The sequence below is a fragment of the Triticum aestivum genome, chromosome 3D, assembly GCF_018294505.1.
Source record: "Triticum aestivum cultivar Chinese Spring chromosome 3D, IWGSC CS RefSeq v2.1, whole genome shotgun sequence".
Classification (NCBI taxonomy): Eukaryota; Viridiplantae; Streptophyta; class Magnoliopsida; order Poales; family Poaceae; genus Triticum; species Triticum aestivum.
Window position 1 is genome coordinate 380,628,903 of NC_057802.1, and position 17,662 is coordinate 380,646,564.

The following is a 17,662-nucleotide window of genomic DNA, read 5'->3' on the forward strand; positions in this document are numbered from 1 at the left end:
ACAAGCGGGGCATGATATCCATGACAGGATATAACATAGAAAACCCTTTAGGTAAGAGGAGAGAAATTTCATGACATTACCCATACAAAGGTGTTTGGATAATTGATGAGGAAAATTTAGCATTGTGCTTCAAATGTTCTTATTGATGATAGGAGTACCACATACATGCTTCGAGTTAGCATTGACATGGTCTTCAAGCAAAGGTCGGACTTTGCATACACAAAGGATTCATCAGGAATAACTTATAAAATAAGTCTTATGATTTCCTCATGGAAGAATCGTGAAGCTTGCTAAAAAGGAAGCTATAACAATAGGTCCTCCGACCAGGTGTGCTAGGCATGACATCATCTTACCGGGTCGTATAAAGACCAATGTTATAACTCTTGAAAATATGCTCCAACCATCATACCTGACCGAGATTCAGATCTGCTTGGTGTTAAAATACCTCAGACTCAGGATGTCTAAGAAGAAAAGGTGCAACACAAATTGACGAGATGACATTGTAAAATTCTCGGGAAATGAACTATGGAAGCGAGTTCCGGAAAATGAGTTCATCATTAAAGAAGAAGAGGATAAGAAGGTGGCTGATGAACTTAGCGACAATTCATTGAGATTTCCAAAAGATGGATCTCCACAATTAGGTGAACAAGGAGATAACATTTGTCATATCAAATGATATAATGAGGTATGCTCAAGGAAAACAACTCAATTAAATATTGGTTGAAAGGTGCACCCCGAAATATGGTCTTGGGTAGCATGAACAATGTTAAAATGGTGATTCGACAACCAATGGTCTAAGAATGAAATGTCGACCATTAACTTCAAAGCAATAGGGTTGCTAGGAGTATAGAATCCAAGCAGCATCGTTCACTTGTTGGTATTACGGTTGGAAGCAACACGGGGACCAAGAAGAATGGTGATGGCGAGAAGCATCATTGTATCAAGAATTCTTAAGAGGTGGTGAAATTCTCACAACATCCTCGACATAAGAGACAGTAATACTTCAAGGTAGAACATAATACGAGATGGATTGTAAGTTGCATCCATAGCATGAATAAGTTTGTGACGGAAGGAAGGTAAGGATGTTGTCAATGGTAACTCAAATTACCAAGGGACGAGGGTGGTACTCATCATCATGAATTCAATTGGTATCATGGAAGGAGTCAAAATGTTGATGATGATCATGACAAATTTTGTCGAGAGGCTCCACGAAGAAGTAATCGAACAACGACTACATCAAGTAAAAGGACTGATGCAGCAAAAGATTATTGGAACCACATATACGACACCAACTCGGAATCAAGCTTGTTGTTCGAGGTGAACGATTAGACGAGGAAATCGACGTAAGCTTAGCTCATCATCGAAAGTTGTGCTCCGGGATTAAGGACCAGGTAGCATAGTTAAAATTAGCACGATAATGATGTAGCCGATCAGGCTAGGAGTGACGTGATGGAGTATTAAACTTCTCAACAACAAAGTACCGGGAGTACTGAATCTCAGTGTTGATTCGATTCACAAATCGGTGTTCTCGGTTGACGACAACCCAGAACCCGTGGAGTGACTATGACGGGGAAAGGTACTACTTAATCAGAAATTCATAAGATGAAGTGCAATGGGTTGATATCCTCGAGATACCAGGGGGTAATACTCGAAGGCAGATCAGAATAGAAACTGAACTGGAGCGTTGACTTGCAATAGCAGATACTATAATCTTGTCATAATAGACGAGGCACTGGAATGGTTTCCTTTCAGATATAATGAATAAGGTTAGCATGGTCGGAACCATAACTGCAAGGGATCCAATTTACGACACCGGAAGAATTATTCGAATGATTAAATATTCTTGCAAGAAGCTTTCATGATAAGTTCCACATCGTGTCCGTGGGCATGAACACAAAGTTCAAGGTCGACTCCCACTTCTTCAATGCATAACCTTTCATTCACTCCTCTACTAAAAATGATTTGAGTGCGAAGATCTACCTGGTGAATTACCAGAGGAGTATGAACCTTGGAAAACTTTTGGGTTCACAAATATTAAGGAAAGCAAAGGTTCAACCCATCGGGGCATCTAAGAAACATATACTACAAGCTTCGAGAGTAATGATCACCAGCTCGAAAGTAGGGCATGGTTGACCAATCAGTGGATAGGATTTACCAATGGCATTATATATCAGATAAATAACTTCCAGAGTGATTGATTATGAAGGACGTTGTCGGATAAAATCCAACAAAGGACCCGGTGGTCCTCAAGGGATCTGATGTGAGCATCGGTACTCAACCAGAGGAAGAAAGAATGTAAGGACATCAGATTATAGAAACAACTGATTGATTGAAAGCTCAAAAATCAAAGGAATTATGATTTCCAAATCAAGGGATCAGAAGCAAACACTCTGATTAAGGAAGGATAAGATGAGTAAGCTTAGGGGTACAATCAACGACAATTTGATTGGTCGAGAACTAGTTCATGTTCAAAAATGACGTCTGAGCCGGAAGGATGAATTCTAATTGCGACTGATGATTGCGAACATCCGCATCATATTAAATCAACGGTCTCAAAATGATAGTGCAAAGGATGTCAATGAATAATGCTAGGCATTTGGATTTAACCATAATGCAGGCAGACAAGAATTCCTAGAGCCATAGGCTGCAGAGGATTCTCGAAAGATCGGATAATATTTCAAAGAATTTTGTGAAACACCTGAACAACTAGGGAGAAACAAATCCTCAGTAAGTGTGAGGATTAATTTGTAGGTGTATTCAGGCGACAAGGAACTGCAAGGCAGTAGGCACAAAGGATTATCGAAACAACGACGAGTATTTTGGGGTATCATGTAATAACAAGACCAACTGGGGATGAATATAAGAATGACAACTACATGTAGTTATCCATAAGGGTTGACGGTGGAAGAGGAATTGCAAACGTGATGAACACAAGTTCTCGGATTAACAACGGAGAGTATCTTCAGGGTCTTCTGGTGCAGTAGACGATCATCGGTAATAAGGTGCTCTCCGGGTGAAAGTGATAACGAGATCCTAATGTTAGATTTAGCAAAATTCATTTAAACCGAATAGAAGAGAGATTAGAGTCCCAGAGTATGGATGAGGAATAAAAGATGCTAATACCACCCAATGGCGACGTGGGCCCGTAAGACACACAGCCATGTTAGTAAAAGTTTTGCAATGTCTAGACTCGACTTCGGCCAAGGAGTGTGGAAGGGGGATTCCTACAGGCAGTCGGCTCTGATACCAACTTGTGACGCCACGATTCAATCGTACACTAATCATGCACGCAAACGTGTATGATCAAGATCAGGTACTGACGGGAAGATATCACAACACAACTCTAAAAATATAAATAAGTCATACAAGCATCATAATGCAAGACAAGGGCCTCGAGGGCTCGAATACAAGTGCTCGATCATAGACGAGTCAGCGGAAGTAACAATATCTGAGTACGGACATAAGTTAAACAAGTTTGCCTTAAGAAGGCTAGCACAAACTGGGATACAGATCAAAAGAGGCGCAGGCCTCCTTCCTAGGATCCTCCTAAACTACTCCTGGTCGTCGTCGGCCTGAACGTAGTAGTAGGCACCCTCGGTGTAGTAGGATAAGGTGGCGTCTGACTCCTGGGCTCCAGCATCTGGTTGCGACAACCGAGAATAATGGAAAGGGCAAAAGAGGGAGAAAAGCAACCGTGAGTACTCATCCAAAGTACTCACAAGCAAGGATCTACACTACATATGCATGGGTATCTGTGTAAAGGGGCAATATCGGTGGACTGAACTGCAGAATGCCAGAATAAGGGGGGATAGCTAGTCCTGTCAAAGACTACGCTTCTGGCAGCCTCCATCTTGCAGCATGTAGAAGAGAGTAGATGGTAAGTTCACCAAGTATCATCGCATAGCATAATCCTACCCGGCGATCCTCCCCCCGTCGCCCTATATGAGAGCGATCACCGGGTTATATCGGCACTTGGAAGGGTGTGTTTTATTAAGTATCTGGTGCTAGTTTTCATAAGGTCAAGGTACAACTCCGGGTCGTCCTTTTACAGAGGGACACGACTATTAGAATAGATAAACTTCCCTGCAGGGGTGCACCACATAACCCAACACGCTCGATCCCCTTTGGCCGGACACACTTTCCTGGGTCATGCCCGGCCTCGGAAGATCAACACGTCGCAGCCCCACCTAGGCACAACAGAGTGGTCAGCACGCCGGTCTAACTCCTATGGCGCAGGGGTCTGGGCCCATCGCCCATTGCACACCTGCACGTTGCGAGGGCGGCCGGTGAGCAGACCTAGGAACCTCCATTACAAAGGAAGTTGCGTTACACGGTCCAACCCGGCGCGCGCCGCTCAGTCGCTGACGTCAAGAAGGCTTCGGCTCATACCACGACGTCGAGTGCCCATAACTGTTCCCGCGTAGCTGGTTAGTGCGTATAGGCCAGTGGCCAGACTCAGATCAAATACCAAGATCTTGTTAAGCGTGTTATTTTGAAGTAACCGCGAATGCTGACCAGGCCAGGCTCACCTCTCACCTAGGTGGTCTCAACCTGCCCTGTCGCTCCGCCACAAGTAACAGTCGGGGGCCTTCGGGAACCCAGGCCCACCTCTACCGGGATGGAGCCACCTGTCCTTTCAGCCCCCACATCAAAATCACTTGCGGGTACTCTATGAGCCGAGCCGACTTTAGTCACCACATGTATCATATATTATGTATATAAGTATATACCCGTGGTCACCTCCCAAGTGATCACGGCCCGATAGTATAACATGGCAGACGGACAAGAATGTAGGGCCACTGATGGAATACTAGCATCCTATACTAAGCATTTAGGATTGCAGGTAAGGGTAACAACTGTAGCAACAATGATAGGCTATGCAGCAGAATAGGATTAACCGAAAGCAGTAACATGCTACACTACTCTAATGCAAGCAGTAGAGAGAAGGAATAGGCGATATCTGGTGATCAGGGGGGCTTGCCTGGATGCTTTGTTGTACAGGAAGAAGGGTTGTTGGTGACGTAGTCGTACTCGGTGGCATCAGCACCGGTCTCAGTGTCTACCGAGGAAGAAGAGGGGCGAAGAAATAGTAAATACGGAGCAAACAAAGCATCACAAAACATAGCGAGGCAATATGCGGTGCTAGGTATGCCCTAACGCGGTAGGAGGTGATACCGACGAAGGGGGGAAACATCCGGGAAAGTATCCCCGGTGTTTCGCGTTTTCGGACAGACGAACCGGAGGGGGAAAGTTGCGTGTTTGCTATGCTAGGGATGTGCGGCGGACGAACGGGCTGCGAATCCGGATTCTTCTCGTCGTTCTGAGCAACTTTCATGTACAAAGTTTTCCCATCCGAGCTACGGTTTATTTTCTATTAATTTTTAAAGTTTTAAATCATTTTCTAATTTATTATTATTAAATTAATTCAAAATAAGTATTATTGCATCAGCATGACGTCAGCAGTCAACAGAGGTGTTGACTGGTCAAACTGACGTGAGGGTCCCGCATGCCATTGACTGATTAATTAACTAATAGTTAATTAGGATAATTAGTGATTAGATTAATCTAATTATGATTAATTAAGTTAACTAATTCTTTAATTAATTAATTAAAATTTTAATTATTATTATTATTATTATTTTAATTAATAACTTTTTTAACAAAAACTTTCTGGGCAGGGCCCACTTGCCATTGACCTGGGGAGGCCTTAGCGGGCATGCGGGTTATGGGCGCGCCGGCGTAGCTCGACCTCTCGCAGCGGGCGCCCGACAGGGCGCCGCAGTGAGCAGCACGCGACGAGGGTCTGGGGGGTTCGCGGTGCCCGGCGGGCGGCGGCCGGAGGCGAGGCCAGCAGCGGCGGTGGGGAAAAGTAGCAGCAAGCAACAGCGCCTCAGCAAGCGGTGGTGCGCGCCAGCGAGCGCGAGAGCGAGGCAAGGAGGAGGGTCGCGGGCGCAGCGGGAGGCGGCGCCGGAGAGGGGCCGTGCGGACGGGCGCTGGGGCAGGGCTGCACGGGACGGCAGACAGGGCGCGGCGAAGCAGCAGCTCGAGGAGCAGGGAGTGGTCGAGGTTGTGCGAGCGCGCGCGTGTAGGCGAGGGCGGAGGCGCACGGGGCGGCGCGGTTGCAGCCGCGGTGGCAGCGCAGTAGCGGGCACGCCGGGAGTAGCCGGAGCAGGCGCGGGCGACGGCGAGCGGGGGGGGGGGAAGCATGGAGATCCGGGACGCAGGCAACGCACGGGTGCGCGCGTGCAGTTGCCGTGGCGACGAGCGCGAGGCGGAGCGGTGCGAGGGGCGCACAGGCCAAGCGAGGGAGGAGCTGACGGGAGCCGATCGGCGCGTGTGCGTGCATACGGGGACAGGGGAGACAAGAGGCCAGGGGCCTCACCGGTGATCGTGGGGTCTAGGGCAGTGGGGCGACAGGTGGGGGACGGGGACGACGCACGCAGGGGAGGCAGTCCGGCGGGGAAGGCTCGGCGAGGTGGCCTCCGGCGAGGTCCTCGGGCGGCGGCGACGGTCGATCCGGGCGGCGTCGGGGTCGGGCCCCTCCCCGATCCCGATGGGATCGAGAGGAGAGGGGGGAGAGGGAGACGTGGGGAGTGGGGGGAGTGTGCGGTCATGGGGAGTTAGGGTTTCGGTGCCCTGGGGGATAAGGGAGTGCAGGGGGGCGGCGGCTGGGCCTTTGCCCAGTTGGGCTGGCCAGCTTGGGCCACGGTTGGCCCAGTGGGGTTTTTTAGTTTTTTCTGTTCTTTTATTTTATTTCTTTTCTTTTTATTTATTTTCTTTTTACTGTTTTCTCTAATTTCCGAAATGCCTTAGTTTTAGTAAAATATCAAAGTTGTACCTAATTTAGTATATGTAAATATGGCACAACCACATTTAACTTGGCACATAAAGTAAAATAGTTTATGATGGTTTATTATTATAAAAGCTTTTAAATAATTGTTTTTGCTACTGTTTTGTTCATTTTAGAGTATTTAAATATTTTATAAAAGTCTGATTTCTCCACCACAATTACCTATGCATTATTTGGTTCACTCCGAACATTTTAGTTTCAATATCCGAAAACTTTTATTGTTTGCTTGATTTTGGATTTGAATTTGAATCGGTTTCGAACTAAGGTGAGATTAGCAACAGTAATCACAGTGACGTGGCATCATTAGCAGAGAATTACTGTAGCTTGATTATCCGGGCGTCACATGCGGCGGTGGAAAAGTCTTTTCCTGGATGCTTCTGGTGGTTTGGGAATATATGTGAATATATAGGCAAAAGAATTAGGTCAGGGAAGTCATGGGGGGCCCACAAGGCAGGGGCGCACCCTACCCCCTGGGCGCGCCCTACACCCTTATGGCCGCCTCGTGGCTCTTCCTACTTGATCTCCAAGTCTCCTGGGTGTCTTCTGGTCCAAGAAAAAACATCACGAAGGTTTTATTCAGTTTGGACTCCGTTTGGTATTCCTTTTCTGCGAAACTCAAAAACAAGGAAAAAACAGAAATTGGCACTGGGCTCTAGGTTAATAGGTTAGTCCCAAAAATAATATGAAATAGCATATTAATGCAGACAAAACATCCAAAACAGATAATATAATAGCATGAAACAATAAAAAATATAGATACGTTGGAGACGTATCAGTGGCGGCGGCCCCGTATCGTAAAACGCGATGAATCCTTCTCTCTAATATGAAATATAGATACCTTGTGTGCTATCAAACGTCACAACATAACTGGGTGATTATAAAGATGCTCTACAGGTGTCTCCGATGGTATTTGTTGAGTTGGCATAGATCGAGATTAGGATTTGTCACTCCGTGTATCGGAGAGGTATCCCTGGGCCCTCTCGGTAATACACATCACTATAAGCCTTGCAAGCATTGTGACTAATGAGTTAGTTGCGGGATGATACATTACGGAACGAGTAAAGAGACTTGCCAGTAACGAGATTGAACTAGGTATGAGGATACCAATGATCGAATCTCGGGCAAGTAACATACCGATGACAAAGGGAACAACGTATGTTGTTATGCGGTTTGACCGATAAAGATCTTCGTAGAATATGTAAGAGCCAATATGAGCATCCAGGTTCTGCTATTGGTTATTGACCGGAGACGTGTCTCGGTCATGTCTACATAGTTCTCGAACCCGTAGGGTCCGCACGCTTAACATTCTTTGACGATTTGTATTATGAGTTATGTGATTTGATGACCGAAGTTTGTTCAGAGTCACGGATGAGATCGGGGACATGACCAGGTGTCTCGAAATGGTCGAGAGGTAAAGATCGATATAATGGAAGGCTATATTCGGACATCGAAAAGGTTCCGAGTGTTCGGGTATTTTTCGGAGTACCGGAGAGTTACGGGAATTCGCCGGGAGAAGTATTTATTGGGCCATACGGGAATAGAGGAGGCAGGCCAAAGGGAAGGAGGCGCCCCCCATGGGTCCGAATTGGACTAGGGGAAAGCGGGCGGCGCCCCCCTGCCCTTTCCTACTCCCTCTCTCTTTCCCTCTTTCTTCTCTCCTACTCCGGAAAGGAAAAGGGGAATCCTACTAGGACTTGGGAGTCCTAGTAGGACTCCCCACACATGGCGCGCCCCCTCTAGGGCCGGCCTCCTCGTCCCTCCTTTATATACGTCGGCAGGGGACACACTAAAGGCACAACAGACAATTCCTTAGCCGTGTGCGGTGCCCCCCTCCACAGTTACACACCTCGGTCATATCATCGTAGTGCTTAGGCGAAGCCCTGCGCTAGTAACTTCATCATCACCGTCGCCACGCCATCGTGCTGACGTAACTCTCACTCGGCCTCAACAGGATCAAGAGTACGAGGGACGTCACCGAGCTGAACGTGTGCAGACCGCGAAGGTGTCATACTTTCGGTACTAGCATCGGTCGGATCGTGAAGACGTACGACTACATCAACCACGTTGTCATAACGCTTCCGCTTACGGTCTACGAGGGTACATGGACTACACTCTCCCCTCTCGTTGCTATGCATCACCATGATAGAACTTGCGTGTGCGTAAGATTTTTTTGAAATTACTGCGTTCCCCAACAGTGGCATCCGAGCCAGGTCTATGCGTAGATGTTATATGCACGAGTAGAACGCAAATGAGTTGTGGGCGATAATAGTCATACTGCTTACCATCATGTCATACTTTGATTCGGCGGTATTTTTGGATGAAGCGGCCCGGACCGACATTACGCGTACGCTTACGCGAGACTGGTTCTACCGACGTGCTTCGCACACAGGTGGCTGGCGGGTGTCAGTTTCTCCAACTTTAGTTGAATCGAGTGTGGCTACGCCCGGTCCTTGTTGAAGGTTAAAACAACACATACTTGACGAAAAATCGTTGTCGTTTTGATGCTTAGGTAAGAACGGTTCTTGCTCAGCCCATAGCAGCCACGTAAAACTTGCAACAACAAAGTAGAGGACGTCTAACTTGTTTTTGCAGGGCATGTTGTGATGTGATATGGTCAAGACATGATGCTAAATTTTATTGTATGAGATGATCATGTTTTTGAAATTATCGGCAACTGGCAGGAGCCTTATGGTTGTCTCTTTATTGCATAAGATGCAAGTGCCATGTAATTGCTTTACTTTATCGCTATGCGATAGCAATAGTTGCAAAAGCAATAGTTGGCGAGATGACCATATGACGACACGTTGATAGAGATCTAGATGATAGAGATCATGGTGTCATGCCTGTGACGATAGAAATCATGACGGTACTTTGGAGATGGAGATCAAAGGCTAAAGATGATGATGGCCATATCATGTCACATATTTTCATTGCATGCGATGTTTATCTTTTATACATCTTATTTTGCTTGGTTCGGCGGTAGCTTTATAAGATTATCCCTTACTAAAATTTCAAGGTATAAGTGTTCTCCCTGAGTATGCACTGTTGCGACAGTTCTTCGTCCTAAGACACCATGTGATGATCGGGTGAGATAAGCTCTACGTTCACATACAACGGGTGCAAGCCAGTTTTGCACACGGAGAATACTCGGGTTAAACTTGACGAGCCTAGCATATGCAGATATGGCCTCGAAACACTGAGATCGAAAGATCGAACGTGAATCATATAGTAGATATGATCAACATAGTGATGTTCACCATTGAAAACTACTTCATCTCACGTGATGATCGGACATGGTTTAGTTGATATGGATCACGTGATCATTTAGATGACTCGAGGGATGTCTATCTAAGTGGGAGTTTCTTAAGTAATATGATTAATTGAACTTAAATTTATCATGAACTTAGTCCTGATAGTATTTGCATATCTATGTTGTAGATCAATAGCTCGCGTATAGCTTCCCTATTTTATTTATGATATGTCCCTAGAGAAAACTAAGTTGAAAGATGATAGTAGCAATGATGCGGACTTGATCCGTGATCTGAGGATTATCCTCATTGCTGCACAGAAGAATTATGTCCTTGATGCACCGCTAGGTGATGGACCTATTGCAGGAGCACATGCAGACGTTATGAACGTTTGGCAAAGCTCAGTATGATGACAACTTGATAGTTTAGTGCACCATGCTTTACGGCTTAGAACCGGGACTTCAAAAATGTTTTGAAATGTCATGGAGCATATGAGATGTTCCAAGAGCTGAAATTGGTATTTCAGACTCATGCCCGAGTCGAGAGGTATGAGACCTCTGACAAGTACTTTGCCTACAAGATGGAGGAGAATAGCTCAACCAGTAAGCATGTGCTCAGAATGTCTGAGTACTACAATCGCTTGAATCAAGTGGGAGTTAATCTTCCAGATAAGATATTGATTGATAGAGTTTTCTAGTCACTATCACCAAGTTATTGGAACTTCGTGATGAACTATAATATGCAAGGGATGACGAAAACGATTCCCCGAGCTCTTCGCGATGCTGAAATCGGCGAAGGTAGAAATCAAGAAAAATATCAAGTGTTGATGGTTGACAAGACCACTAGTTTCAAGTAAAAGGGCGAGGGAAAGAAAGGGAACTTCAAGAAGAATGACAAGCAAGTTGCCACTCCCATGAAGAAGCCCAAAGCTAGACCCAAGCCTGAAACTAAGTGCTTCTACTGCAAAGGAAATGGTCACTGGAAGTGGAACTGCCCTAGATACTTGGCGGATAAGAAGGATGGCAAAGTGAACAAAGGTATATTTGATATACATGTTATTGATGTGTACTTTACTAGTGTTTATAGCAACCCCTCGATATTTGATACTAGTTCAGTTGCTAAGAGTAGTAACTCGAAACGGGAGTTGCAAAATGAACAGAAACTAGTTGAGGGCGAAGTGACGATGTGTGTTGGAAATGATTCCAAGGTTGATAAGATCACCATCGCACACTCCCTATACCTTCGGTATTGGTCTTGGACCTAAATAAATGTTATTTGGTGTTTGCGTTGAGCATGAATATGATTTGATCATGTTTATTGCGATACGGTTATTCATTTAAGTAAGAGAATAATTGTTGTTCTGTTTACATGAATAAAACCTTCTATGACCATACATCCAATGTAAATGGTTTACTGAATCTCGATTGTAATAATACACATATTCATAATAGTAATACCAAAAGATGCAAAGTTGATAATGATAGTGCAACATATTTGTGGCACTGCCGTTTAGGTCATATTGGTGTAAATTGCATGAAGAAACTCCATGCTGATGGGCTTTTGGAATCACTTGATTATGAATCACTTGATGCTTGCGAACCATGCCTCATGGGCAAGATGACTAAGACTCCGTTCTCCGGAACAATGGAGCGAGCAACAGACTTGTTGGAAATAATACATATTGATGTATGCGGTCCAATGAGTGTTGAGGCTCGCGGCGGGTATCGTTATTTTCTGACCTTCACAGATGATTTGACCAGATATGGGTATATCTACTTGATGAAACACTAGTCTGAAACACTTGAAAAGTTCAAAGATTTTCAGAGTGAAGTAGAGAATCAACGTAACAAGAAAATAAAGTTTCTACGATCTGATCGTAGAGGCAAATATTTGAGTTACGAGTTTGGCCTTCAATTAAAACAATGTGGAATAGTTTCACAAACTCATGCCACCTAGAACACCACAGCATAATGCTGTGTCCGAACGTCATAACCATACTTTATTGGATATAGTGCAATCTATGATGTCTCTTACCGATTTACCACTATCGTTTTGGGGTTATGCATTAGAGATAGCTGCATTCACATTAAATATGGCACCATCTAAACCCGTTGAGACGACACCGTATGAACTATGGTTTGGCAAGAAACCAAAGCTGTCGTTTCTTAAAGTTTGAGGCTGCGATGCTTATGTGAAAAAGCTTCAACCTGATAAACTCGAACCCAAATCGGATAAATGTGTCTATAGGATACCCAAAAGAGACTGTTGGGTACACCTTCTATCATAGATCCGAAGGCAAGATCTTTGTTGCTAAGAATGGATCCTTTCTGGAGAAGGAGTTTCTCTCGAAAAAAGTGAGCGGGAGGAAGGTAGAACTTGATGAGGTAATTGTACCTTCTCCGAATTGGAAAGTATTTCTTCACTGAAATCAGTTCAAGTGATGCTTACACCAATTAGTGAGGAAGTTAATGATGATGATCATGAAGCTTCGGATCAAGTTACTACCGAACCTCATAGGTCAACCAGAGTACATTCCGCACCATAGTGGTACGGTAATCCTATTCTGGAGTTCATGTTACTTGACAATGACGAACCTACGAACTATGAGGAAGCGATGATGAGCCCAGATTCTAAGAAATGGCTTGGGGCCATGAAATCTGAGATGGGATCCATGTATGAGAACAAAGTGTGGACTTTGGTTGACTTGCCCGATGATCGGCAAGCCATAGAAAATAAATGGATTTTCAAGAGGAAGACGGACGCTGATAGTAGTGTTACTATCTACAAAGCTAGACTTGTCAAAAAAGGTTTTTGACAAAAGTTCAAGGTGTTGACTATGCTTAAGTCTGTCCGAATCATGTTAGCAAATTGCCACATTTTATGAAATCTGGCAAATGGATGTCAAAACTACATTCCTTAATGGATTTCTTAAAGAAGAGTTGTATATGATGCAACCAGAAGGGTTTGTCAATCCTAAAGGTGCTAACAAAATGTGCAAGCTCCAGCGATCCATCCATGGACTGGTGCAAAGCATCTCAGAGTTGGAATATATGCTTTGATGAGTTGATCAAAGCAGATAGTTTTATACAGACTTGCGATGAAGCATGTATTTACAAGAAAGTGAGTGGGAGCACTACAACCTTTCTGATAAGTATATGTGAATGACATATTGTTGATCGGAAATGATGTAGAATTTTCTGGAAAGCATAAAAGGAGTGTTTGAAAGGAGTTTTTCAAAGAAAGACCTCGATGAAGCTGCTTACATATTGAGCATCATGATCTATAGAGATAGATCAAGACGCTTGACAAGTTTTTTCAATGAGTACATACCTTGACAAATTTTTGAAGTAGTTCAAAATGGAACAGTCAAAGAAGGAGTTCTTTCCTGTATTGCAAGGTGTGAAATTGAGTAAGACTCAAAGCCCGACCACGGCAGAAGATAGAAAGAGAATGAAAGTCATTCCCTATGCCTCAGCTATAGGTTCTATAAAGTATGCCATGCTGTGTACCAGATCTATTGTATACCCTACACTGAGTTTGGCAAGGGAGTACAATAGTGATCTAGGAGTAGATCACTGGACAGCGGTCAAAATTATCCTTAGTGGAATAAGGATATGTTTCTCGATTATGGAGGTGACAAAAGGTTCATCATAAAGGGTTACGTCGATGCAAGTTTTGACACTGATCCAGACGACTCTAAGTCTCAGTCTGGATACATATTGAAAGTGGGAGCAATTAGCTAGAGTAGCTCAGTGTAGAGCATTGTTGACATAGAAATTTGCAAAATACATACAGATCTGAATATGGCAGACCCGTTGACTAAACTTCTCTCACAAGCAAAACATGATCACACCTTAGTACTCTTTGGGTGTTAATGACATGGCAATGTGAACTAAGATTACTGACTCTAGTAAACCCTTTGAGTGTTGGTCACATGCGATGTGAACTATTGGTGTTAAATCACATGGCGATGTGAACTAGATTATTGACTCTAGTGCAAGTGGGAGACTGAAGGAAATATGCCCTACATGCAATAATAAAGTTATTATTTATTTCCTTATTTCATGATAAATGTTTATTATTCATGCTAGAATTGTATTAACCGGAAACTTAGTACATGTGTGAATACATAGACAAACAGAGTGTCACTAGTATGCCTCTACTTGACTGGCTCGTTGAATCAAAGATGGTTAAGTTTCCTAGCCATAGACATGAGTTGTCATTTGATTAACGGGATCACATCAAACGGGATCACATCATTAGAGAATGATGTGATTGACTTGACCCATTCCGTTAGCTTAGCACTTGATCGTTTAGTATGTTGCTATTGCTTTCTTGATGACTTATACATGTTCCTATGACCACGAGATTATGCAACTCCCCAATACCGGAGGAACACCTTGTGTGCTATCAAATGTCACAACGTAGCTGGGTGATTATAAAGATGCTCTACAGGTGTCTCCGATGGTGTTTGTTGAGTTGGCATAGATCGAGATTAGGACTTGTCACTCCGTGTATCGGAGAGGTATCTCTGGGCCCTCTCGGTAATGCACATCACTATAAGCCTTGCAAGCATTATGACTAATGAGTTAGTTGCGAGATGATGCATTCCGGAACAAGTAAAGAGACTTGCCGGTAATGAGATTGATCTAGGTATGAGGATACCGACGATTGAATCTCGGGCAAGTAACATACCGATGACAAAGGGAACAACGTATGTTGTTATGCGGTTTGACCGATAAAGATCTTCATAAAATATGTAGGAGCAATATGAGCATCCAGGTTCTGCTATTGGTTATTGACCGGAGATGTGTCTCGGTCATGTCTACATAGTTCTCGAACCCGTAGGGTCCGTACGCTTAACGTTCGATGACGATTTGTATTATGAGTTATGTGATTTTATGACCGAAGTTTGTTCGGAGTCCCGGATGAGATCGGGGACATGACGAGGAGTCTCGAAATGGTCGAGAGGTAAAGATCGATATATTGGAAGGCTATATTCGGACATCGAAAAGGTTTCGAGTGATTCGGGTATTTTTCGGAGTACGAGAGAGTTACAGGAATTCGCCGGGAGAAGTATTGGGCCTTATTGGGCCATACAGGAATAGAGGAGGCAGGCCAAAGGGAAGGAGGCGCGCGCCCCCCCCAATGGTCCGAATTGGACAAGGGGAAAGGGGGCGGCGCCCCCTTGCCCTTTCGTACTCCCTCTCTCTTTCCCTCTTTCTTCTCTCCTACTCCGGAAAAGAAATGGGGAATCCTACTAAGACATGGGAGTCCTAGTAGGACTCCCCACACTTGGCGCGCCCCCTCTAGGGCCGGCCTCCTCCTCCTCCCTCCTTTATATACGTGGGCAGGGGAAACCCCAAAGGCACAACAGACAATCTCTGAGCCGTGTGCGGTGCCCCCCTCCACAGTTACACGCCTCGGTCATATCGTCGTAGTGCTTAGGCGAAGCCCTGCGATGGTAACTTCATCATCTCCGTCGCCACGCCATTGTGCTGACGGAACTCTCCCTCGGCCTCAACTGGATCAAGAGTACGAGGGACGTCATCGAGCTAAACGTGTGCAGATCGCGGAGGTGCCGTACTTTCGGTACTAGGATCGGTCGGATCGTGAAGACGTATGACTACATCAACCGCGTTGTCATAACGCTTCCGCTTACGATCTACGAGGGTACGTGGACTACACTCTCCCTCTCGTTGCTATGCATCACCATGATAGATCTTGCGTGTGCGTAATAAACTTTTTGAAATTACTGCGTTCCCCCACAATTCCCCCAAAGGATGTGGTTCAACTTATCTAAGAGCATCTGCAACAGTAGACTCAAATTTTGGATACCCAAATTCATTATATGTTCTTTTTTTGAAAACCAAATCCATTATTTGTAGCCGAGAGAGAAAATCTCGTCTCACTAGTCAAACATTTTCCTGCTTTTTCAGCATACCCAAAACTACATACCCATATTTTCATATAAGCATATACTCCCTCTGTTCCCCAATATAAGTCTTTTTTAGAGATTTCAACAAGTGACTACGTACGGAGAAAAATGAGTGAATCTATACTCTAAAATATGTCTACATACATCTGTATGTTGTAGTCTTTTGAAATGTCTGAAAAGACTTATATTTAGGAACGGAGGGAGTAATACATAGAGATACCACATGGCTTATTGCATAATAAAACATGAGTCGAAGATTAAACATAATATAAGCTAAATTAAACACTAATATGCCAAAAAATAAACATCTTTGTCACTACATCGAGACTAAAACTAGGTGCCATAGTGGTTAGCCTTGTAGTCGTGGAAGTCGTCGAATCATCTCCTCCTCCACGTCGGCGAGCTCCTCGAACACCCCCTCATGTTGGTGAGCACAAGTTAAATGGAAACCAATACAATCCACACATGCACATCTAGAGAATGGGCAGCGGATAATAAACAACATGCAAGTGCAGGAAAGTAAAGGGGGTAGAGTTTGGAAGATGAAACGCAATGAAGACATGGTGATTTTTGGCGTGGTTCCGATAGGTGGTGCTATCGTACATCCACGTTGATCCAGAATTGAACCCACGGAGGGTAATGAGTGCGCGTGTCCACAAAGGGCTCCACCCAAAAGGGTCACAAAGAAGGAACCTTGTCTATGCCATCATGGTTTCCGTTCACAGAGGAATAGCCTCACTCGGGTAGATCTTGATGAAGTAGGAAATCTCCTTGCCCTTATAAACTCCTTGGTTCAACTCCACCACATTTGGAGGCTCCCAAGTGACACCCAACCAATATAGGATACACCACTCTCCTAAAGATAATGGATGTCGTTGTTGATGATGAACTCCTTGCTCTTGTGCTTCAAAAGTTAGTCTCCTCAACACTCGATCACTATCTCACAGATTTGGCATGGAAGTAGGAGAAGGTTTGGAGTGGAAAGCAATTCGAGGAGGCTAGAAATAAAGGATCAACGGTTGGAGTGGAATCCCCTTGATTTCAACACAAGTGTAGGTGGTTCTCTATCAGAAAATGGATATGGGATGTGGTAGTTTCGTCCTGATTTCAACACAAGTGTAATCCCCTTGATTGGAGTGGAATGCCCTTGATTTCAACACAAGTGTAGGTGGTTCTCTCTCAGAAAATAGATATGGGAACTAGTAGTTTCGTCCTGGTTGATCTCTCTGATAGTAGGTGGAATGGGTGGGGTATATATAGCCATCACCAAAAATCTAACTATTACACACCTTTATGCACAACTCGGTGGGACGGGATGAAACCACAAAGTCTTATTGCATGCTTTTGAGGAGCTTTCCTATACAGAACTTAATTTACATAAGAGTGAACTTTTCTGCTTCGATGAAGCCGCAGATCCGACATCTAAGTATGATGAGATTTATGGCTGCTAGCTCGGGCAGTTTCCCATTTCTTCCACTTATCGAAAGAGGTTTTGCACAGAGTGGACTACTATAGATCTCATTTTTTCTAGCAGTGTGATAATGTACCGAATCAATATTGGCTAGCTAGGTGGAATGTGTTATGCAGGCCTAAAAGCTAGGGGGTCTTGGAGTCTAAGACCTTGAG